The 26,792-nt window shown below is 34.9% G+C and overlaps 1 long non-coding RNA gene across 1 annotated transcript; it reads left to right on the top strand.

The window, feature by feature from the left end:
• The first annotated feature begins 389 nt into the window (after positions 1–389).
• Positions 390–24,968, top strand: LOC136034441 (uncharacterized). The gene is made up of 3 exons (XR_010619184.1): positions 390–493; positions 18,722–19,032; positions 24,524–24,968. It is a non-coding gene; the product is annotated as an uncharacterized LOC136034441 (long non-coding RNA).
• The last annotated feature ends 1,824 nt before the right edge of the window (positions 24,969–26,792 follow it).

Genomic DNA, 26,792 nt, shown 5'->3' with positions numbered 1-26,792 from the left:
TAAATGAATTGTCTAATTTCTTGCTAAAAACTAGTCAAAAAAGTTTCATACGCAACCTTAACATGTTGAGCTATTGTAAAATAAGTTCATAAAAAATTTCCAACCCCTTTTGCTTAAAATCCAGAAAAAGATTATGTTTTCGTTCAGAATACAGTGGTTCACGCAACGAATGCTATTTCAAGATTGTCATTACTCTAGTCAGTGTAATCAAAGTGGGAACAGCGGAATTTTTTTCACGAAAAAAAATTACTCAGAAAATGTACAACTTAATCATTATTCAAAAATGTAACACAAATAAAAAACGTAACCAAAATCTACTACTTTTAGGACCGTAACCTGACTTAAAACGTACCGAAAATGGTACGAATCTAAACTTCGCGGCAACCCTGAGTACACCACGTTAAAAATAATTCATCACTTCAATCAATCTGCAGGAACTAATGGAGGCCACATAAATATCATACGGTTATCTCCTTTAATCTTTTTTTTTTTTGTAAGTATAACATTTATAATTTAATGTTAAGATAAAATAAATTGACTTGCTTACTATCTCAGAAATGGTTTAGGTTAGGAAAATAAAACCTTCAGGGATGAAGCTACATACTAAAGTATGTACTGGGAAGGTATCTTGTAGCAACTACCTCCACTCCCTCTCCCTCTAGAGGGCCCTGACCTTTGATGACCATTAAAAAATGTGTGTTATTAAAGTGAAACCTTGCATAATAGATCGTCTGCTTCATTGATATACAAAAAAAAATTGTTCTCAGGTCTATAACTTGGCTCAATTTTATTTTATAAGGTTTCTAAGATATGTAAATACACTTCCTAAACTTAAAAAAAAAAAATATTTATATGGCTCAAAATTCTACTGAAATAACAGGAATTTCATTTTCAGAACTAAAGGCAGAGAAAAAGCAAGTAGGCTTAGTAACTGAAAATTAAGGTTAACTTCTTTTGGGCATAGTTTTTTTTCTACATTGGTAAGTTTATGCTTGGTGGCACTAGGGTCAAACCAGCAGATAGGAATTCTTGACTTTGTTTGCTGCTTTTAAGTTTAAAATATGAAGTATTGAAAGAAAGGCTATCCTTATCCCCTTTTATTTGAAGTTCCTTTGATCAGAAATTTCTCAATTTGTATATTAGATTTGGTGCAACTTCATTTTCATGGTATAAAAACACTTCATTTATGTAAATACATATCAAAAACAGATCATGACAGGATTGCCTGCATTTTCTATGCTTCTTCTGAGAAAACTTATGCACTTAGCCTACTTCAACTTGGAGGAATTTTTATTAGGGTTTTTGATGGCACTAACCCTGCAATAATTACAAATGAAATTCTAGTCTGAACTGATAATGCTAGGTGGATGCTAAGTTAATGCTGGATCCTGAGCTTTCAGACACACACTGTTTCTGGGCTGTGCAGTAGTTAGCCAGTTCTTGTCTTCTTCAGGCATAACACAAACTATCTTAACTTGTTACAATTCTTAGTCCAACTCAATTCCTAACTAAACCTCATGTAATTTGTAATTTCTGTATTAATATGTCAGTTAACAACTAATTTCTCCCTAGCAACACTACCTTTCCAACTAGCTAGAAACAAAAATTGCCCCAGAAACACTTCAATGAACTTCCCCAGAAATTGTTTTATTAACCAACTAGCTGATGATTAACTTTGCCCCAGAAAACGTTTCCATTTCCAACTAGCTAGAAAAAGTGGTTGTCCTGGAAAAAATTCTGTTAACCATCTAGTTTGGAATTACCTTTTCCCCAGGAAAATTTTCATTAACCAACTACCTGATGACAGGAATACTTAAATTTTTGCTCTATTTTTATGGCACTTGGTATTAACCAAGTGACATATAGCAGTCGCCAATTCTGTCGGTCTGTCTGTCTGTCGGTCCCGGTTTTGCTACTTTAGGCACTTCCAGGTAAGCTAGGACAATGAAATTTGGCAAGCGTATCAGGGACCAGACCAGATTAAATTAGATATAGTCATTTTCCCGATTTGACCATCTGGGGGGGAGTGGGGCCTCGGTTAATTCGCAAAAAATAGAAAAAATGAAGTATTTTTAACTTATCAGCGGGTGATTGGATCTTAATGAAATTTGATGTTTGGAATGATATTGTGTCTCAGAGCTCTTATTTTAAATCCCGACCGGATCTGATGACATTGGGGGGAGTTGGAGGGGGAAAACCTAAAGTCCCGGTTTTGCTACTTTAGGCACTTCCAGGTAAGCTAGGACGATGAAATTTGGCAAGCGTATCAGGGACCAGACCAGATTAAATTAGAAAAAGTCGTTTTCCCGATTTGACCATCCTGGGGGGGGGGAGTGGGGGCTGGTTAATTCGGAAAAAGTTGAAAAAATGAAGTATTTTTAACTTATGAGCGGGTGATTGGATCTTAATGAAATTTGATGTTTGGAATGATATTGTGTCTCAGAGCTCTTATTTTAAATCCCGACTGGGTCTGATGACATTGGGGGGAGTTGGAGGGGGGAAACCTAAAATCTTGGAAAACACTTAGAGTGGAGGGATCGGGATGAGACTTGATGGGAAAAATAAGCGCAAGTCCCAGATACATGATTGACATAATCGGAACTGATTTGCTCTCTTTGGGGTAGTTGGGGGGGGGGAGTAATTCTTAAAAATTAGAAAAAAGAGGTATTTTCAACTTACGAATGGGTGATCAGATCTCAATGAAATTTGATGTTTAGAAGGATATCGTGTCTCAGAGCTCTTATTTTAAACCCGAACGGATCTGGTGACATTGGGGGGGGGGCAGTTGGGAGGGAGAAACCTAAAAATTGGGAAACACTTAGAGTAGAGGGATCGGGATGAAACTTGGTGGAAAGAAAACACGAGTCCTAGATACATGATTGACATAACCAGAACGGATCCGCTCTCTTTGGGGTAGTTGGGGGGGGGGTTAATTCTGAAAAATTAGAAAAAATGAGGTATTTTTAACTTACAAACGGGCGCTTAGATTGGAGGGATTGGGATGAAACTTGGTTGGAAAAATAAGCAGAAGTCTTGCATATGTGATTTACATAATTGGAACGGATCCGCTCAATTGCGGGGGGGGGGGGGTAATTCTGAAAAATAAGAAAAATGACGTATTTTTAACTTACGAAGGAGTGATCGGATCTTCATGAAACTTCATATTTAGAAGGACCTCGTAACTCCGATATCTTATTTTAAATCTCAACCAGATCAAGCGTAATTGGGGGGGGGGCAGTTGGGGGGACTGGAAATCTTAGAAAATACTTAAAGCGGTGAGATCAGGATGAAACTGGATGGGAAGAATAGAAACCTGTCTAAGATACGTGACTGACATAACTGGACCAGATCTGCTCTCTTTGGTGGAATTGGGGGGGGGGGGGTAATATTGAAAATTGAGGTATTTGTAACTTACGAAAGGGTGACCAGATCTTTATGAAATTTGATATTTAGAAGGATCTTGTGCTTTAAAGTTCTAATTTCAAATTCCGACCAGATCCTGTGACATTCGGGGGAGTTGGAGGGGGGAACCGGAATTCTTGGAAAACATGAAAATTGGAGTATTTACATCTTACGAATAGATGATCGGATCATAATGAAATTTGATTTTTAGAAGGAATTCATGTCTCAGAGCTCTTATTTCAAATCCCGACCAGATCTTTTGACATTGTGGGGATTTGGAGGGGGAAATCTTGGAAAAACATTTGGAGTGTAGGAATCGGGATGAAGCTTGGTGGATAGAATAAACAAATGTCCTTGATACGTGATTGACAGAATCGTACTGGATTCGCTCTCTTTGGGGGAGTTGGGGGGAGGGGTTCAGTGATTTGGCGAGTTCGGTGCTTCTGGACGTGCTAGGGCAATGAAAATTGGTAGGCGTGTCAGGGAGCTGCACAATTTGACTTGATAAAGTCGTTTTCCCAGATTCGACCATCTGGGGGGCAAAAGGGAGAGGAAAAATTAGAAAAAATTAGGTATTTATAACTTACGAGTGGGTGATCGGATCTTAATGAATTTTGATATTTAGAGGGACTTTGTGACTCAGAGCTCTTATTTTAAATCTTGACCAGCATTAAGCCTCTTATTTTCCTTTTTAAATCAATCTATTGATTCATAGAATTTTGTTAGAGCTCATACCATATGATCTCTTGGCTCTTAGCTCTTCTTGCCTCGTCACAAGTGCCATATGAGCTCTTAGCTCTTGTTGAAATTTAAACTTTTGAAAGTAGGGCTATCCTTGTACACTAGTATTGGAAGTTCCTTTGGTCAGAAATTTTTCATTTTTTGGATTAAATTTTGCACAACTTCAATTGCTTGGTCTGAAAATGCTTCATTTATTTAAAGACAAACCCAAAATGGATCATCACAGGATTGCCTGCATTTTCTAGGCTTCTTACACTAACCCTGCCATAATTACACATGAAATTCTAGTCCAAACTGTTAATGCTATGAAGGATGCTTGGTGGATGTGACACACTGCATTTGGGCTGAATAGTAGTCAGTCATTTCTCCTCTTATTCAGGCAAAATGCAAACTGGCTTAACTTGTAACAATTCTTAGCCCAACTTGAATCCTAACTAAACCTCAAGTAATTTCTGTATTATTATGTGAATTTACAAGTAATTTATCCCTAGCAACACTTTTAAAACTACCTAGAAGCAAAATTTCCCCCAAAAAGACTTCTATTAACTATCTAGTTGGCAAGTAACATTCTCCCCAGAAAATTTGTATTAACCAACTTGCTGATGAAAAACTTTGCCCCAAATATTATTTCATTTGCTAATTAGCTGGAAAGTGTTTGCCCTGGAAGCAATTCTGTTAACTGTCTAGTTGGCAAACAGCATTGCCCCAGAAACTTTTGTTAACCATCTAGTTGGCAAGTAACTTTTCCCCAGAAAAGTTTTCATTAATCAACTAGCTGATACAAAATTTCGCCCTAGAAAACATTTCTATAAGATGGAATTCTATAAGATTTAGATTATACTAATCATACATGCCAATTATGCTCTTTTCCTCACAAATATACAGTGGCAAGGAGGAAAGTTGGCAGGCCTAAGCTTATAGTTTAGCCAGCCTCGAATTGGAACAACAAATCAATAATATGATATTAGATAAAACTTGAATTGGTTACAGCACAAGCACATGATAAAAGTATAAAAAAAACAATCCACTCAAAACTAGACTTGGAACCTTCTCTGCCACTTGTTATGGGTGATGGGAACTTGACTAATCAAAAGGAAAAGTCTTTTCTTTGTCAGTGATTTTTGGTATGAACTTGGTTAGGAGAGTTCCACCTTCATCAACTTTATTTGTTAGGTTTCCTTTCATCTTAGCTTAGGCCTAGGTCATTAAAAATAAGTTGAAACCATACTCAAATTCAAGTGAATATTTGCAAAATTAAAATATTCAGGGGCCTCTTCAAAATTTGCGAATATTTGGAAAGTTTGAAATATTTAACATAATTGAAAAGTTCAGAAAAATTTAAAAATATGGAAAATTTTTGCAAGATTTTTATACAAAATATTAAATTTTTCTCAGTCATTTTTAGGCTTATGCACCATGTCATTACATAGTCATGGGTAAGAATGCGATTTGATGGCTTAGCTTAATAAACTGGTGATGAGTTACCTTGGTCAAGGATTACATTGCATTTAGAAGCAGTTAAGAGTATAATTTAATACTTAAAATGAAAAATTTGTGGGCAAAGGAGCTTCCAAAAAAAGCGGCAAAGGATAGCCTTTCCTGCTGAAAACAGTTTTCATGTATTTATATTCTTCTTTTATGCATAAGATCAGTTTTGCAGGGTTTTACTGTTGTAGCACAAGGATTTTTAAAGGTCACTGCCCTCTAGAGGGAGAAGGAGTGGATATAGATACTACAAAGTCCCTTCACATGAAATACTTAAGTCTGTAGACATATACCCGAAAGGTTCATTTTTGTAACCTAACCCCTTTCCAAGATAGCAAAAAGTAGATAAGCCAGAATTTTACCCAATGTATCTCCAATTTTGGTATATATATGACTGTCCATGTTATTGACTTAGCAATAAAGTGAACATGCCACTCAATACCTTGTTTTATGCTCTTTACAGATAAAATAAGGGTTTCTATTGCAAAATTTATATTTAGGCACTTATTGAGCTCTTAAAAATGATGAATTTTCAATTAAAGCATGAGTTATTGGTCTTTTTGTGACAAAATAATACTACATTTTCTTAGTGCTATTTTCTTGGCTTGTTTTTGACAAATAATACTACATTTTCTCAGTGCCAAAATTATTTATAGTAAGGTTAGATTAGATCAAAAGGTGCTTAAATTTGAATTTGAAACAATTATTATTTTGTAAAGAGCAAAAAAAGGCTTGAGTGGTATGTTCACTTTATTGGTGAGTCAATAATATGGACAGTCATATATTTACCCCAATATCTTGGCTAAAGTAGAATTGTACCAAGGAGTTACATTGATAATTAAATTAGGCTAATCAGGTTATAAATTGATTTCTTTATTAAATGTCATATTAGGCCTAGTATTTGTGGTAATTACTATGCTATTAGCTATATTGTTTCTAATTTTGTCCCTGTCTAATATTTTGGTAAATCTGCATTCAATCACAGAGGAAAAGGACCAAGGTTCTAGACTCCTTAAAAACTTTGTTAACAAAGTACTTGAACTGTGATCTGTAACTAGCTTAGATAGGATTAATAGCAGAAATATCTTATAAAGACTACAAATTGAATCATCAAGGATTATTTTTCATTTTCTGGGCAATGATTATTATATCCAAAAGGAGAATAAAATATTGTATCTATTGTTATTCCTTCAGTAGAGTAGCACTTCTAGACTTTAACTAGCTTTTAGGGCACCCTCATAAGTATTGGGAATTTCACAATGTAAATATAAAATGGTACCTAACTTGCTTCTTTTTCTTTTTGTCTTATCATGTAGTTTTGTTTTGGAAGTACAGAGCTAAGCTGAAAGATGAAGACAAACTTTTGGACATTAAAATTATATTCAATATCTACCTGTAAAAATAGTCCTAATGAATTGACTTCTGATGTACTATATGCCCTCTATATATGATGTACAATGATTTACTACATGTCCTCTCAGCTCTTCAAACAGTTTTTGTCTCTCCAGAATTAAAAATAGAAAAGTAAACGACTGTCATCAGGACAAAAGAGCCATAATTGTAACCTCTAGTTGTACCTTTTCATTATTCATTGTTTTATCTAATAACACACTTAAGCTTAATTTATTATTACCATTATTATGTAATTATAATCTCTGCTCACATAACTAAGCTAGACAGACTTAGTGTGTACTAAAACATGTACAAATCATAAACTGGCTCTTCATGAAAATGTTAGCATATTTTGGACAAATATTCAGGAATTTAGAAAAAATAAAAATTCAACAATTCCTAGGCTAATATCAAGGGCCATGCCATCAAGTAGCAAATTAAGTAAACTAGTAAATAGCTTCAAAACATAAATTGTCACTTTCTAACAAAACCTATTAAACATAAATCTCAGCCTAAAAATCCTATAACTCAGCACAGAAGGAAATCTCAGCTAGAAATGTGGCATAAAATACATCTATGTTGAACAAATACAGCAATTTTTTATCAGAGTATGGATAACCTCTAAGAGAGTGAACTGGTGCTAGTACAAAAAAAAAAACTATCAAAACTATCTAGTTTTTGGTGACACACGACATTTTGTTTTTCAGTTTAAAGTTTTCTTATTTACATTACAATATTGAGCTACTAATGCTTTACCGGGAACAAAATACCAACATGCTAAAAACCACGCTAAGACAAGAAGTGCCCTAAATTAAGCATGTTGACCAGAAAAAATCAGGCCATCTAAAAAAAATACATTGTGGTAATTTTGTCATTTTTCAAATCTAATGGCTAAAATTAGTAAATTGGAATTGTCAGTAAATGGGATGAGACATAGACCTAAATGAAAAAAAAAGCCATTCTGGTTTTCAAAATGGTATCCAAGGAATTGGTAAGGGCGTCATTTCACAATGTTTAGACTTGATGGATATGTTGAACTCAATCAAAATGTATCCCACTGGTCATAAGTTGCGTATGTGCAGTGTATGAGGGTTGGTTTGCTAAAGGTATTTAGTTGGAATTTTCAGGGTATGTCAAATAATTTTTTTTTTCTTATGTACATCTAGCTTGTTAAAATGGAGTTTGTATATCTTAGGGACACTTAAGGATGTTAAGTTGAAACTTTCAGGGAAAGATGAGTGGGATTTTGAGCTGTTAAAAAAATACTATGTTCATCCTTGTTGTCCAAATGGTGTGTCTTCCACAAGTGACTAATAGTATTCTTTGAAGCTTTTAAGGAATGTTGAGAGGTACATTGAGATAAATCACAAGACACAAATTAGAACTAATAAATTAGAACTGAATATTTCAATTCTTAATCTGGAACCATGAAAAACTAGACAAAATTTTATTATAATAACCAATAACAGAAATTTTGCTATCAGAACTGAACAAGATGATTGAAGAAAAACTTAACGGAAAAGATTTTTTTTTAAAAAAAAGAAAGATCCACTTTGAGCTTAAGACCAACAGAAGGAAATTTCTATTGTAACCTAAAGCAAAACCTAACAGGAATGAAAATAAACCATCATGTGATACCATACATTGGTAGAAATAAGAATTGTACCATACGTTAGAGGAAATCATAAAATTAAACCATACATTGGAGGAAACAAGGTGTGCCAACTATGTTGCTTTCTAAGAACATTCCAAAAGATGTTGTTACAGATGTTTGGTGACAGTAATCTTTTCAAAATATAGTGAAATTGAGGATATTTTTCAAAATGAGGTCACAGTGCAAATAAAATAAACCTAACTTGCTTCATTTTCTATTTGCCTGATCATGCAGTTTTGTTTTGAAAATAGAGTTAAGTTGAAAGTCTACCTCTAGCTTAAAGCCAACAGAAGGAAATTACTATAGGAACATCAACCCAAAACAAACAGGAATGAAAATTAACCATCATGAGTAACATAAATTTTAAATAAAAAATGTAAATGAACAAATAAATCTTCAAACGAGTGAATTGAACCAAATTTAAAACAAACAAATATTAATACAAACAGGAGTTTGGCTATTGTCCCCCTCTCCCTCCCTCCCCCATAATTATGGAAGTCTAAATGCTGTTGTTCCATTTGAGCTTTACTGAAAACGATTTATTTCTCTAATGTTTTCTTTATGTCATTGAAAACATTGAAAAAAAACCCACAATAACATAAAAAGTAAAATTGTAATGAAATAGCCTATAATCTTGAATTGCAGAGTTCCTAAGAAGTAAGGTTATTGTATATTGAATATGTTTTTAGGCTTATTAGTACTTTCCAGTGATGTTGGTTATCATAGTGATTTAATTTTTTTTTTGTCCTAGTCGTTTTGACAAAAATAGAAAGTTGTTTGTGACAGTTGCCAAATTCCTAAATTTAATATATTTTATTCGTTTTAAGCTTGAACTAATATTAAATTTAAATTTATTCGTTTTAGAGTTTCTTTATTCATCTTTGTCTGTAGGCTACATGTTGTCTCTAAATTTATTATGATTGTTTACTTTGTATAGCCAGTTTTTCAGTATGAAGAGTTTCAGTAATGTTAAATGTTTATTTTAAATTTACGAAAAATTGCTACCTTGGTTTTTATGTTGTAGAAAACTCTGCAGTAGGTTGGATATCTTCTCTTTAAGCTAGAAGGTGGAATTTTCTGAAAACAACGATTATAAGAAGAAAAAAACGCGGAACCGGAAAAATTTTAGGTGACTTTTCCATGGTTGCCTCTCCAGAGGAAATACTACTAGATTGAAGATCTTATTTTAGTTCAATTTTATTTTTTCTGCTCGTACATATCAAGTGCAGCTTATATATGCATTTACGCTTGAATTGGCCCTCTCCCTATTGTCTTCGAACAATGGCTCAATACTGTTGTACCATGGAGAAAAACAAATGATCACCCATCCGCGGGCTACAGTCACAAAAAATTAAGATTCTCATATCTATGGATAAAGAAATCTGGAAGCTCTGGTTTTGGGAAAAATTGATGTTGCTATTTTCATCAAGATCAGAACTGTTTTAAGGGTGCCATTTTTCTTAAATTTTGCAAGTTGGCTCTGCTAATAACTTTTGAAGCTCAATTTTAAAGATAACACATTTTCACGTATCACCCAGGTCAGATTTTAATCTTTGACGCCTCTAGGCCCAAACGTTTTTGCTGCTCCTTTTTTGCAAGATTTTCGGGGAAGCTCCCAAAACTTTGGGAATAGTGAAAGTCGTAGGGCCTAGTGGGCCTATTGGTAAATCCATGTCTGGTTTCACTGCAATTTCCATTTTATTTTCAATGTTGTATTAAGAACAAAAGAAAATATTTGTAATATAATTCCTTTTAGTAAAGCGCCAAATGTGCAGTAGGCCTTAAACCTTTACTGTTAGAGAAACGGGCAGTAACCATACACTTGCTGTAGTGAAGACATCATTCGATGGCAGTACATAGCCCCACTCCCTGAAAAATAACTGAGGTTTAAAAGCCAATCTTTGATCCAATTCTTACTTGTCTTTGAATTCCCTTAACCCAATAATTATAATAAAAAAGAAGCTGAATTGATTTTGCAGAACGTTGTAGCCGCTTAAGTGAACGAATGATGATTCTAAGCCAGGGAATTGGCTATTTAAGTAGGAGGATGATACTTTTACCGTTAGGGAAATGGGCAGTAGCCATACTCTTGTTTGTAGTGAAGACGCCATTCATTAGAAGTACACAAACCCTACTCCCTAAAAATGACTGCCTTCTAACAACCAATCCTTAACCGAATTCATACTTTTCTTTGAATTTTGTTCTCCCATTTATTACAATAAGGAAAAAGTAAACTTTGTTGCCACTTAAGTAAGAAAATGATAATCCTAAGTAAGAGAGTTGGTTACTGAAGTAGGAGAATGATAATTTTACTGTAGGGTGGATGATTGTCTCCAAGTTTTGACCAGATGCCCCATGGGAAAGCTAGAAGTTTCAATTTCCGATAGAATGAGCCCCCTCCAAAGTTAATATGACCACCCCTTCCACATAACCTGATATTCCAATACATGGGCAACTTAAATAATGTACAATCCTAGCCCCAGGGGATACAGAAGATTTCTTAACCCCTAAGTTGTAGTAATTTGAAATTTGGACTATTTTGAACAATTTCTAAATTTTGATAAGATGCTGTTTGAAGAAAATGGTACAGGAGGGAGTGGGGCTTGGTACTTTTTGATCATTTTCGATTCTTAAGAACTTAAAACTACCATAAGTTATAATTCTTATCCTGGGTGCTATGGAGGATTTATCAACCCCTAGTATTTAGTAATTAGAATTTTGGACTATTTGAACAAAATGACTATCTTAGAGTTTTATCGGAAGTATTTGGGGAAACAGGCGTTTAAGGGGGGGGGGTTAGATACCCTCTGATCACTTTTGATGACTTAGAAAGGTAACTAGAACCTCCAATTTCCGATCAAATGAGCCATCTCTGAAGTGTATATGACCACCCCTTACATAAACCTTATATGCCCTTAGAGCAGAGCTTAAAACACTTGCCTGGGCTCTGGGGAGATGTGTCAACCCCATAGCTTTTGTTATTTGATCTTTAAACCATTTTGAACAAAATAGTTATCTCAAAATTTTGATTGGTTTTATTTGGGGGAAAAGGGCCATGGAGATGGGGAGGGGGAGTTTCCCTCAGATCACTTTGAAATCTTGAGGCCACTAGAAATTCCGATTTAAAATCGAATAACCCCCTCCAAAGCTTATACAACCATCCCTTCCACAAGAACCTTACCCCCAGGACACATATTTTACAACGTTCGCCCCGAGATTCTGGGGGAGGGGTTGTTTTATCCCTCAGTTTTTATTATATAAATTTTGGCCTGTTTTAAACAAAATAGCGTGATAAAGAATTCGATTGGTTGCATTTGGGGAAAAGAAGGTTGGGAGGGAGGGGAGCTGGTCGCCATCAGACCGCTTTTGACTCTTAAAAGATGAATTAGAAACTTGAATTTCTAAGCATTTGAGTCCCCTCCAGAGTTTATACAACCATCTCTTCAATATAAACCTTATATGCCCCTACGGTATAAGCTACAGCCCTTCCTCTGGCTCTGGAGGAGGGGGGGTACGTTGACAATTTAGTTTTTGTTACCTTATCTTTGGACTACTTGAAACAAAGTGGCCTTTAGGAAAAGAAGGTATTTGTGCCAGAGGTGGGCACAATCAAATGAATTCTTCTAGGCAAATGAGCAACATTTGAAGTTTATATGACCGCCACTTACTTACATAACAAGAGCTAAGAGCTCATATGGCACTTGTGACAAGGCTGGAAGAGCCAAGAGCTCACATGGCATGAGCTCTAGCAAAATTTTAAGAATCAATGGATTGATGTAAAAGGAAAATCAGAGGCTTAATGCCGGTCGGGATTTAAAATAAGAGCTCTGAAACACGAGGTCCTTCTAAATATCAAAATTCATTAAGATCCGATCACCCACTCGTGAGCTAAAAATACATCATTTTTTCTAATTTTTCCTCTCCCTTCAGCCCCCCCCCCAGATGGTCGAATTGGGGAAACTACTTTATCAAGTCAATTTGTGCAGGTCCCTGACATGCCTACCAATTTTCATCGTCCTAGCATTTCCAGAAGTACCAAACTCGAAAAAGCACTAGATCCCCCCTAACTCCCCAAAAGAGAGCGGATTCAGTCCGGTTACATCAATCACGTATCTACGACATTTTCTTATTCTACCCACCACGTTTCATCCCTATCTTTCCACTCTAAGCGTTTTCCAAGATTTCCAGTTTCCCCCTCCAACTTCCCTCAATGTTACCAGATCTGGTGGGGATTTAAAAGAAGCGCTCTGAGACACGAGTTTCTTCTAAATATCAAGTTTCATTAAGATCCGGTCACCCGTTCCTAAGTAAAAATACATCAATTTTTCTAATTTTTCTGAATTAACAATCCCCCCCCCGAACTCTCCCAAAGAGAGTAGATCCGTTCCAATTACGTCAATCACGTATCTAGAACTTTTGCTTATTCTTTCCATCAAGTTTCATCCTAATGTCTCGACTTTAAGTGTTTTCCAAGATATCTATTTCTCTCCTTCAACCCCCTATGTCTCCGGATCCGATTCAAATTGAAAATAGAGCATCTGAGACATAAAATCTTTCTATATATCAAGTTTCATAAAGATCTGATCACCTATTCGTAAGATACCTCAATTTTCACGTTTTCCAAGATTTCTGGTTTCCCCCTCCAACTCCCCCCAATCTCACCGGATCTGGTCAGGATTTAGAATAAGAGCTCTGAAGCACAATATCCTTCTAAATATCAAATTTCATTAAGATCTGATCAACCGTTCGTAAGTTATAAATACCACGTTTTTCCTAATTTTTCCAAGTTGCCTCCACCCCTCAACTCCCCCAGAGAGCGGATCCAGTCCGGTATGTCAGCCACGTGTCTTGGACTTGTGTGTGTCTATAACCTGTGCTTATTCTTCCCATCAATTTTTATTCCGATGTCTCCGCTCTAAGTATTTTCCAAGATTTCTGTTCTCCCCCCCCCCTCCAACCCTTTATGTCCCCGGATCCGATTCGAAATGAAAATGGAGCATCTGAGACATAAAATTCTTCTATATATCAAGTTTCATTAAGATCCGATCACCCATTCGTAAGATACCTCGATTTTCACGTTTTCCAAGAATTCCATTTTCCCCCTCCAACTCCCTTCAGTGTTACCGGATCTGGTGGGGATTTAAAATGAGAGTTCTGAAACACAAGATCCTTCTAGATTTCAAATTTCATTAAGATCTGATCACTTTACATGAGCTTTACAACTGAAAGCAATGAATAGATTTGGAGTCTATTTGGACAGAATATTCTTTGTATGAAGGAGGTTGCTTGCTCCTTAGCTCCCTATTCTTTAATGTGAATTTTGGCTTTTTTTTTCAAATTTCTAAGAAAATCTACAACTGGAAATTTTTTTTCAAATTACTAAAAAACTTTTCTAATGAACTAAGTGTTGAGAAGGGGAAAATTCCCCTTATATACAGAGTAATTTATATTTATTTTAAGTTTTAAACTTGCTCCTTACTTTAGTGAAAAACCTTTTCTATTTGTTTAACTACATTTCATGAAACTGTAAAGTTTTATGAATACAATACTTTTGCTAGCACAGAAAAACTATTAATATTTCAATGATATCTATTTGGATTTTGATGGATAATAAAAAAGTTCGTACTATAGAACTGTAAGTAAGGAGCGCCCCAGATCACTAGTAACCTAAACTCTAAACAAGAGCTAAGAGCTAATATGGCACTTGTGATGAGAGATCGGATCCGGTCCGGTTTGGTCAATCACGTATCTAGAACTTGTGCTTATTCTCTAACTCGCCAAAGTACTAGAAATCCCCCCAACTCCCCCAAAGATATCGGATCTAGTCACGTTATGTCAATCATGCATCTAAAATTTTGATTTTTCTTCCCATCAAGTCTCATCTCGTTCTCTCCACTCTAAGCGTTTTCCAAGATTTCCAGTTTCCAAGATTTCCGTTTCCCCTCTCCACCAACCCCCCTCCCCCCCAGTGTCTCCGGATCTGATCCGAATTGAAAACGGAGAATCTGAGACATGATATCTTTCTATCTATCAAGTTTCATTAAGATCTAATCATGCGTTCGTGAGATAAACGTATCTCAATTTTCACGATTTTCCCTCCCTCCCTCCGGTCTCTTTGGGGGATTTCTAGTGCTTTGGCCAGTTCGAGAATAAGCACAAGTTCTAGAGGCGTGATTGACATAACTGGACCGGATCCGATTTCTCGTCACGAGTGCCATATGAGCTCTTAGCTCTTGTTTAAGGCCAGAATATCCCAGGATACAAATCTTCCCGAACAAATATAGAGGCGTTTTCAAGAAAAAAAAACATACATACACTTATATTGCTCGCTTATAGAGATAATATTGGGCCATTCTTGCAGCAGTAGTTGCTATCTAGTAAGAAGTAAGTCACAGCCCATAGTTGCCGAAATTAAAAAATGGGTTTTTACAAAAACTGCCTAATGGCAAGTATTTCTCTTTTTGAAATATTAATTATCGTTCAGATTCAACTGAACGGGAATTTCTGATTGCGCTACGAAATCCTTTGGAATTTCAGAAAGAGCGTGAAACCAGGCACGTACACCCTGAAATCCTAAATATTTTGAAACTGCCCCTTCCCCCACATAGATATGACGTGACCACATTTTTGCATGGGCATTACCGAATCAATACTGATATGCATTGTTTTTTTCGTTTTTTTCTTTTCTTCTTCTACTCCAAGGGTAATTGTACCAAAGCAGAGGTAGTTTGATAGTGGGAGAGGGCTCATTTGAACGGAATTGAAAATATCTTGATACCCTTTTCAGTGATGTTAACAGAGGAGACGTGAAAGGGGAAATTGCCCCCCCTCCAAAACAATAAAACTGTTACAAGACAACTACCAGGATAATTTTTTTTTATTATTATTATTAACTACTAAATTACAAAAACTATAAATACACACAACCGCCCGGAGAAGGCTTAAACAGCCTGATGTCGGACGGCTGCAATCCTCTAATTCTTAACCTAATGAATTAAAAAAAAAAATTAAAGAAGGACAAAAACACTCACTCAATTAACCGTTAATACCAGAATATACATAAATAAAGGCTAAATCGAGTTAAATAAATCTTTACCCATTTAGTCGCTGATATAAATTTTTTATAAATATATTTTACAGACGTTTCGCAAAAACTGGAAAGTCATTAAATTTGTCAGGAAATCAGTAATTCTTTTTTTTGCAGTTTTATAATATTTTGCCGTCAGCCTAGACATCACTAGTTATCAAAACTTCAGCTGTATTAATCTTCCTCCCGATATTCCATCCCTGTCTGTTGTTGGGAATAACTTTCCTTGAAAAGCATAGAAGTACTATTACTACTCCTACTACTGCTAACAATTCACTGCAGCAGTAAGCCACCTGAGGTCTATGCACTTCTCATCCATCCCAATTTATTTAAAGCGTCCCTCTTTACACCCTCCCAAGAAGTTTCCATGACCCTTACGGCATCTTCCCACCCCATTTGGGGACGCGTTCTATATACCATTACTTAAAGGTAAGAATCTAAGACTGGGAAATTACTATTTCTCTTAATTCTTTGTACTAGAAAATTTACGGAATTTGCCTTTTCAGGGCTAGGAAAATTTTTTAGGTTTGGCGGGCTCAGGCATTGAAGAAAAGTAGGGAGAAATTCAACTTTAGCGGTAACCATAGAAGTAATACATTGTAACAAATTACAGACACTATCTGTTTCAGCTGATTCCTTATGCTTTTCCTTCTATTTCACCAGCAGAGGTTTTCTAGAGCGTTTGAAGTAGGCAACACTGGTTATTTACACCTGCTTCTCTTTTACCGTCATTAATTTCGCCATTTTCTTTTCCACTGATTTTGCTCTATAGTGTGTGCAGTCATTTTTCTGTTCCCTCTGTTTTTTATCTTTTCATTTAATATCATATGTACTCTATATTATTGTTTGTTTTTTTTTCTTTTGTGGGGAGAGAAGGAGCTACTACTACTATTCGTTTTTAGATCCCTGTCGGCTATTTATTTGCTCGCCCCTTGGCAATGTTTATCTGTATAGTGTATGATCTACTATTGTATGACCACAAAAGATAACGGCGTAACATCGGTCAATGTGCTGTCTTGTGGATCGTTCGTTCTATGAGAATAAAACGAAGACAAAAGGAGACACATTAGTGCTACCCATGCACAAAAATTAATTCTCCTTGTTGTTCATCATCAAACATTACTTGACACAGTTATTTGACACCGTATTTGAGGAAAGCACCAAAATTTGCTGAGATGTAATTTCGAGTCTGCTCTTCAATATGGTTCAATTACGCAAGCGAAATCCAAGACTAGGTGGCTTGAAATCCGGTGTCACCACTAGGGGTGTCACCGTGATTTTCGGGGAGACAAAGGGATTTTCGGGGTAGTTGAAAGCTCTGACATCAATACAAGAATTGTACAACACCATACCGTAATCTTGTAAAATGTACTAGATTTCGAGGGATCGTGCTAAATTAATCAATTATAGGGGAAAGTGCACGTTCTACCTAAGAGGTAAACAATTGCACGTTCTTCGTTGAGTTTTAAATTAAAATCAAATAGTTGTGGGTATCAAGTAATGGGTAATCAAACGAACTGGTATTCATAAAAAATACTTGGTAAAAATGCAAATTATTTTGTGACATCATTAAATTTGCTTCAAATATGGACACAAAAGCTGAATTTTTAATCACCTTACAAAAATACACAGACTCGAAACATTAGTATTTTATGAGATAAATGTTTTCTTAGTTTAACTTTACTAGTATATATGCTTTTCATTATTCCATTCATTTGTTTAATTCTATATTTCTATCTCGTTACTAACAAAAAAGGACACATATACAGCGATCATCATTTTTTAGTTTTTACTGCTGATGATGAACACTGTATATGTGTTCGAAATATCCAGTTAAATAATTTTATATTTCACTGTCAATAAAAAGGTATCATCCCTATTTTGAACTGTTTTACTTTCATCATGGAAAGAAGTGTGGTCTTCGAAGTTATCAAGGCTAATTTATTCTTCTAATAATATTTCTAATTAATAGATCTTAATTAATAGATTATAATATTTTTTTAATATAGATCTTAATTAAATTAAAATATTTCTAATAATACTTCTAATTAATAGAATTTATTCTTATAATATTTCATATCTGTTTCAAACCTTTTTTTGGTTCTATTGCAACTGAACCCTTATGTATCTGAAGTCTTGTAGCTGAACCCATTTAACTGAGCCCTCGTGCATCTGACCCCAGGGGAAACGGAGCCCCTGTTTAACTGAACGCACATGGTAAATTTAATTGCATATCTTAAAAATCTTATAATTTTATAACACACATATTTTTAAAGGTCATCAAAGGTCAGGGCCCTCTAGAGAGGAGTGGAGTGTAACTCAACCCCTGTGTAACTTTGCCATCCTGTAACTGAACCCTCGTACAATTGAACCCCCTGTGCAACTCATCCCCATTCAAGTGAATTTTCATGCAGCTAAATTCTTGTGCTACTGAATTTTCGTATAAAGAAAATTGCCGTTAATGCTGATTCAGGAATGATATTTATTATTTAAATTATTCTTCTATAGTGTACTTCTTCTGTCTTTTTCTGACATTTCGTTTTAAGCGCTTGATATATCCTTGAAAATAATAAATTTCCCATCAGTTTTTTGGTCCCTAAATGGGTCGATCACTTAATCCACTTATTTCCAGTAATCGCTTGAATACTTTTTATATTGTCTAAAATTGGACTTTCAAATCTTGTTGGATCTTCAGGAATTAGTTTGTAATTTTTTTTTACATGCTCTTTAATAACTTTTAGTGAATTAAAGCTATTCAGTTAAAGTCAAGTTCAACAACTTTTTTTTGGAAATGGATAATTTGGGGCAAATCTTTCAATAAAGGATGGAAGCAGTTGTTTCCCTTTCAGATTCTCCTTCTTCTGTTTTAATCGTTATACACTTTTTGCAGATTTTTTTTTTCATTGTTGTATCACTCCAAATACCATTTAATGAAGAACATGTCTTCTTTGTACTTTTAGGTGTGTTTGTTGCTGTTCGGGGGAAAGAAACTTTGGGGGCCGACTTTAAGTTTCCATCATGCCCAAAGATGTTTAACATTTTTCATCCGCACGACCTCATAGCATTCAGGGTAGAACCCCTTATTGACCCTCTAATGGCATTCATTCCCCCCGTCTTGATGCATGGACTTGATCAAGGAACTCGAAGTAATTCCCAATCTATGGCTGAAACGAGAAAGATTTTTGCGAATGTCTGGGAAATTATTACATCACCTTTTAGCAATCGTGTTGGAGGCACGGAGCAGGCACAGAAAGGGGACGACCCGATTCAGGTATGCTATTAGATGGTTGTGTTCCCATTTTAACTCTCGAACTCTTACCTCTGCTTTCCCATTGAATATGTCAGGAATCCAATAGATGTTCCAATCTCTCTTTGTTTTGTTAGTTTCACCCGCCAAGATTAAAGATATGATAAAACTTTATTCCCTAATAGTTATTGCTAGCTGTATATAAGCTGAATGATCCATTTGATTCATTTCAAGAAATGCGGTTTTGAAGATTTTCGGCCGTTAATGATAGCGAAAAAAAGTTTATCTTCGAAGCTTGGACTTTCTATTGACACAGAGCGTGGGGAATCTTTTTCAAAAAAAAAAAAACTCAAAAGTCACAGATTTTTTTTTTTTTTTTAAACAAATATAAGATCCATTTTTTTAAGAAAAAGATCTGTTTATCCACTTTGAAAAAGAAACTTTCAACTTGTCTAGAAAAAAAGCTATGTAAAAAAAAAAAAAAAATGATTCGTTATGACAACTTTAGAAACTGTTTATAAGTGAACAAGCCAGTTTTTCATATAAGAAGGTTCTTCTCATTTTGTGTACTTTTATATTATTTCTCGATTGAAGTACAGAAGTTTATTAAAACAAAAATTTCAGGAAGTCATCCTAAAATCAGTATTTGGTATTCGAGATCGACTCTTCCAGTAATATTTCCAAGAAATCCAAAAGAGATGCAGAATCCTCTGGCTCTCAGAGCGATAATGGCTCTCAGACTACAGCGTAGGCAGTAGTGTTTCTCCGATGAAGTTTTATTATTTTAATTGGTTGAGTGTAAAAAGATAAGAAAAATCGGGAAAATGTATCCATTTGCAGTCATATAAGTAATGTTATAGTTTTGGCTTGATGAGTGAATGGATCAGAAGCTATTGAATTCATTAACATAAGCATCTTGTCATTAAGGTGGAAGTTACAACTGTAGCTTTGTCCTGAAATCACAATTTTCTCAAGGAATATAACAAAACTTAGGAGCTTAAGGTTTATGATGCCTGTTCCGATTTCCCATGTTAAATTTCTGGAAGCTTCTATTTCTTTGTACTTCACCACAAGATTAAGATAGAGATACCATTCGATAGCGAAGACTGTGTTCTTGAAAATCTCAATCTTAGATTTTTTTTAGTTTTCCTTATTTTTTTTTATCTTTAAAAAACCTTGTAAATACTTTTGAAAAGTAGGGTCTCATTAAAAATCTTGTATATCTTTATTTTCGATCAAAATAAAACAATTTACACACCGTTGTATTCAGAACTTCCTGATCTATTTACTTGCGTGGTTAAAATTACAATATTGCTTAAATTTGTCTTAAAAACGCAGTTTAAAGTTCTATAAAAAACAGAAAATTGAGAATATTCAATGAATCCGAGAGGGCGCACAAGTGCTGAATTTGGGTTTATCGTCAGGAGATTCAATGCAGTGGGTGGTTTTGGGGAGAGAACACATATGATTGGGTGTTACTCATCAGAGCTGTAAACTGCCTGTTGATATCTCTGGGTCGTATCTAAATCTAATATTGTAAAGAAGTTTCTTTACATTGTATCTAATATTGTTCTATGAGAAGATAATGGGTAATAAGAAAGCAGCAGCGTTAAATAAAAGGAGAAAGTTGGGACAGTTCCGAAGGCAAGTTAATTTCCTCCTCTATTGTTTTATAATTATGTACGTAGTATAATTTTATTATTCAGTCTATCCTGTTAAAGGTAAATCCAATGTTAATAATAATTCCTTGCTGTTCATGCTAAAGATTTTTAGAAAAAGCTTCTTATTCGAATAAACATCCCTTATGTTCCAGGATTCGTTCTTTAGAATAGGAACAAAAAGTTAAACTTAGCGTAAAGAGCAAGCCTAAGATAAGGATTTTATTAAACACCAACTTTTGTTTATCTTATATTTTTATGTTGCTCCTTATTTTCAGTTTAAAAAACTACTTTTTTTAATTAATTTCTTGTCATTTTTCCAAATATTGTTAAGAAATTTGCCACCTCTTTTTCAAGGGGCTTCCTTGGAGCACCCCCCCCCCCTCGTATTAAAACCCCTATTAGAGAAAGTTCCTACTGTATAAAATTCTCCCCTGTAAATTTTAATAACTATTCTTTTTTGCTACATTCGAGCATTTTGCACAAGAAAATCTTTTTATGTCACAGACTTGTGTATTTCCATAGAATAAGGCTACTTTCTTAAACGGTTAGAAAAGTTTTGCATAGAACAGTGTTATTCATACGAGAGGATACTCTAATGTACTTACTCTATTGATCATGTGCGTGATTAGTTCGAAAAACTGCTGAGCAATGCCAATGGCAGGCCTAATAAATTATTTTAGATCAATTTAGACCAATTGATAGTTCTTTCAGGCAATTAAATAAAAAAAAAAAGTTTTTCCAACTGAAAGTAAGGAGCGACATTAAAACTTAAAAAGAACAGAAATTATTCCGTATATGAAAGGGGCTGTTCCCTCCTCAGCGCCCCACTCTTTACGCTAAAGTTTTTTACTGTTTTAAAAAGTAGAGTTGCGAGAAAGAGAACTTGAAAAAAAACTTAAGCGTAAAGAGCTAGGTGTTGAGGAGGGAACAGCCCCTTTCATATACGGAATAATTTCTGTTCTTTTTAAGTTTTAATGTCGCTCCTTACTTTCAGTTGGAAAAACTTTTTTTTTTATTTAATTGCCTGAAGAGGGGAAAACCCCTTTCATTCACGGAATAGTTTCTGTTCGTTTTAAGTTTTCTTAAAACTTAAACTTACTTGCAGTTAAAAAAAAATGTTTGTTAATTTAATTCGGAATGTTTTTGCATTAATACATGTTTTGACATGGATACTTTTAAAAAAAGGGGTGGGGGCGGCCTAGTTGCCCTCCAATTGTGGTTACTTAAAAATACAACTAGAACTGTTTTTTTTCGAACGTTTTTATTAGTAATAATATACGCAACTTGCAAATTAACTAAATTAACGAACTTCTATTTTGGTATATTTTTATTACGTATATGAGGAGGCTCGCCCAATCTTCAATACCTTTGTCTTAACACTAAAGCTCGAATTTCATCCCAATTCTTGAATAATAACCCCTGAATCACAAAGACCTCGATATAAATAGTAGAAATTACTAAAAATACTTTAAAGAGCAAGTTATTGTGGAGGAGACGAACCCCCTTATATACATAATATTTTCTGTTCGTTTTAAGTTTTAATGCTGCTCCTTAATTCCAGCCGAAAACATTTTTTTTTATCTATTTTTACCTTATTTTTTTAATAATGCTAGAAAATCCTGCCACCCCTCTCTCTTAATGGAAATTTTATTCCCTCATGATACATTCTTCCTTGGAAAGATCCGACCCACCCCAACCCCACTGTGAAAAATTCCCCTGAAAAGACGGCTGTACCCTTTGCAATAACAATTACTATATGTAAACAATCGTCAAAGTTTGTAACTTGCAGCCTCTCCCCCCTGGGCCTGTGGGGGATTGAGTCGTTCCCATAGACATAGTTATTAGGTTTTTGAATATGCTTAACAAAATGGCTATCTCAAAATTTTGACCCGTTGACTTTGTGAAACCAATGAGCGGGGAAGGGGGTCTAGGGGCCCTAGTGTGCGACTCTAGTGTGCATGGAGACTCTAGTGTGCATCAACGCCTTATAGAGCGCGTGTCCTATGGAAAGGAAATTATGAAGCATGAATGCTCTAACCACGTTACTAAGAATTTTACAGGGGATTTATATAACCTCGCAAAAAATAAAAACACATTCTCCAAAATTTTAACAAAGAGCTGCATATCAAACCTTACAAAAAATCTTCGTGGTGCAATAAAAAAGAACCGAGAAGACGGGGGCTCTGTAGACAATTGAAAAAATCTAATTAAAAATGTGCCGTCTCATGTATTTGGGGACCACAAAAAATGTTCTTCTGGATGCAGCAAATCGGGCAATGTTGAAGGAAAACTGTCAAGAGTCCCTACAATGGTTAGAGAAGCAGTCAATGACAAGCTTCAAAAAGTCATTCGCAAAGCCCCTAGCCTATTGATCGAGGCTACCACAAATATGGCAGAAATGAGCTGTCGGTGACAGAAGTAGCGGTTAGCATTTTTCAATATGACTTAGTATTTTAAAAGTTCAGAATATTCTAGAGGTAATTCCAGAGGTAAACGGGCCTCTGGGGGTCTGTCGTGGTAATTTGGCAAAAATGGCTACATCTCGTTTATCGGTTAAGATGAACGGCTGCCAAAAATCCGCTGTTGCGTCAATTGTGGGAAGGGCATTGGGACGTTTGTACGCCTCCCATTTCCCATGGACTGATCAATGCATTTTTGGGTGTTTTCATCGAAAAATTCCAGTTTTTGCAGTTTTTGCTACCGACAACACAAAATAAGACCGTAATAGAAGTTAAACAATTGACCTCACCATCGTTGGAAACCCCGTACTGGAGACTTGCAGTCCCCCACCTTCATCAACAAGGAAAATTATTGTTTTCTGTGTGTTTACTAGTGCTTTGGAGACAACTTAACCTGCTTGTGTCATATAAAGAAACCAAATTGCAAATGAAAAGTATCAAAACGATTAATTTTGAAAATTCCTTGTAAGCATTATAACTTTGTCTTTAATTTTCTTCTATTTTATGTTGATGTAGTTATAGCATACAGTTTATTTAATTGTCTGCCATTTGGCCTCGAGCCCTCTCTCTGCCAAATTGACTTTTTATATTGAAATTATGTTGTAATAAACAGAACTTGAACTTGGATATTTATGTTCCATATGATCTTATTGATCTTATATGATCCATATGTTCCATTGGATCTTTCCAATAAAGTATTTGCGGTTTCCCGTCGTCAATCTCTTCTTTCGGAAACTGAGCTAGTACATTAGAATTGTCGGAAAAAACTGCCCTCTTTTCTTCGGAGGCACAAATCTCTTCCTCATGCAGGGAAGGAGAGGGCGGTAATTTTTGTCTCCATAATCAGTAGGTAGTGAAATCCTACCTACCCAGTGTACACACAAAATGTGTTCCTACATACCCAGTAGGTAGTGAAAAATTATTGTATAATATATTAGTTCTTCATCAATTTTTTGATGGTTTTATCTTCGTGGGGCTCTTAGAAAATGTAAATTTTTTAAATCATACCTTATCTACTCATGAAAGTTTTTGCCCAGAAAATTTCTTTTCCGCCAAAAACTTATCTATGCTACCCCCGCCCCTCCTTAGGTAGTGCTCATTTTCACATTTAGCATTTCTCTTGTATTGACTAATTTAGATTTAAGGAACACATTTGTATCTGTGATTTTCCTATATCACAAAATGTTCCAGGAAAGTCTAAAAGGATTTGTTAATAGCAAGCATAATTACATATGAAGAAAAAAGGTCTTGACCAGACATCGCAACCATCTTGAGGTTATCGCTCTTGTAATGTATTTAGCCAGTCTTCAAAATTTATCCTTTCATAAATTTTTTAGTTCGGAAAAACATATTGTCTATTGTCTGCAAATGATTGACTTTCCTTTTCTTTTCTAGATAATGAAGTAGCTGGGCAGTAAATTTCGGAAAGTAAATTTCTCTGTATAGGCCTGTTCTCTGTTGCATTCGTCTTTTTGTGTATAGACGCTTATTTTTACATAAAAAGACAGTGCAGCAGAACTGGTTTCTTATAATTTTAAAGTTTAAATAAAAAAAACAAGGGTTCTAAACCTCAAGTTAAATAGAATCTGAGTAAAATTCGCGTATATTTTTTTTTGCTCCCCTTTTTATATTTTACTAAAAAAATAGAACCCTTAAAAAAATTTTAATCGATTTTCTTTTTTGCTCATTCTTCACCTAACGAATTTACTGCTCATTGAAGCTGTGCAATTATGTGGCCTCTGCTCCTACCAAAGAACCTCTTCCTGACTCAACATAAAAGAACATTTTTTTATTTTATATTTATATATGAATTTAATCAATAAAATATTGTTTCTTTGTATTCTTGCAAACTGCTTGTTGTTCTTAGATTTAGGGATAGTTCATAGGGACGGAGTGCAAGATAGGGAAAATTAAAATAAATACATAACTATGTTTATCAAAATAATTAATGAAGAGCATTTATTATACACGAACAACTATTGTATACTTTCAACTTTAAGCATCCCCTTTTAAGAAGAGGATGCCATGGAGGAAAAGTGATTTTGTGGTTATGTTTCAAAAACAGTTTCGACAGACCTATTTCTGGGCCTACCATTTTATTTTTGCGGATTAATGCTATAACTTAAAAAATGTAGCTAGGACTTTTTTATATATAGAGTGAACCTGATAAAAGTAGGAAAGGGGATCTTGCTTGTCCAAAAACCCTAATGCTAGGGTTTACTGTATCTATATGCTCACTAATGGCGAAGTTATAATAATTATAAAATGACTAAAATAATTCATTCTGTCAAATATATTGACCATCGGGTAAATAATAATTTCAATTGAAAATATATTGCGTATTCATTGAAGAGCCAATGCCACTAATTGTTTTGGGGAGTTAAATGAGGGTTGTACTACTCATATTAATGACCTTTTCCGTTTCTTTTTGTGCTGGGTTTCTACTTTCAATATAGGCTGTTTGGTTTAAGATTGTTAACTTAGTGGATTCGACATATGCCCGCTCTGATCTCTAAAATTGTGTCTTTTCTCTCGCGAAAATGTATCGTTTTCATGCATTGAATTTTTAAATGAAATAACAATGTATACAGTACTTTTGCGTTGACGATAGCTTCTGGTCTATGGATGAGCATACTAACCCCAAAAAACCTTTGGGCGTTTTCATGAGTATCTAGGCTTGTATGAAAAGCCTAGAGGACACTTTTAAGAACCAAATAAAATTATTGAAGAAGAATTTTGATTTTTCAAAAGAACTTTGCAGTAAGGTCGTGGAAATACGGCATATATTTTATGACATTTTCCAAAATGTTGAAGATTAGCAAAAAAATATATAAAACGCCTTTTAAACCGTCGATTGTTGAAAAGACGTTATACTTTTGACTGTGGGGGAGACCTGTACTTAACGCTTTTGGTCGGTAAAACTCGTGAAAATTTTGTTATAATAGATTTTGAGTTGATCGTAAATCGAAAGTAACTCTAGAACAAAAGAGGTTATAGCATTAAGCGTTAATTATTTATAGCATAAATGCAATAGTATTTTTCATAAGCTTGCTATTTGAGTGGGATCGAATATTAAACCTATTCCAATTTTCGGAATAGACCCTAAAACTCTTACTTAAAGATGCAAATCAGTGTTGTCAGCTAAGTCATACCACATCTGAAAACTTATACAATTATTGAAAAAATTTAACTCGAGTATAGAATATGAAAAATGGATTCTTAAGAATGTCGAAATTTTAGTTATTTTTGAAACTCTGCTTAGAGGTCAGAATCAAAATCCTACGGGCAAAACAATAAAATTCTACGGTTGAATAATAGGGTTTCAATGTCACGTGACCCATACGACATCGTTTATTGCTTGATAGCCAATGATTAACGCAGGGGTGGGGAATAAGTGCATGCATAGTAAGTGCAAACAAACACTACTTAGGAACAGTAGGGAAATTTTTCCAAGACAGTGGAATTCAATTCAGTGGATATTGATTGAATCCAGTGCATATTATAAGCGCCTGAAAAAAAATGCAGAATAAGCTACTATCGCAATGATCATTTAGAGGATTAGCTCTTAATGTGAGACAAGTCTATATTTAATCATCTTATTGGTACATGCGCCGTTAGTGAATGCTCTATGTTTACTTAGTAATTCAATAATAAAACTTAAAAC

This window comes from Artemia franciscana, chromosome 13, assembly GCF_032884065.1.
Source record: "Artemia franciscana chromosome 13, ASM3288406v1, whole genome shotgun sequence".
Taxonomy (NCBI): Eukaryota; Metazoa; Arthropoda; class Branchiopoda; order Anostraca; family Artemiidae; genus Artemia; species Artemia franciscana.
The sequence above is the reverse complement of the archived record's forward strand: the minus strand, read 5'-3'. Positions and strand labels throughout refer to the sequence as shown.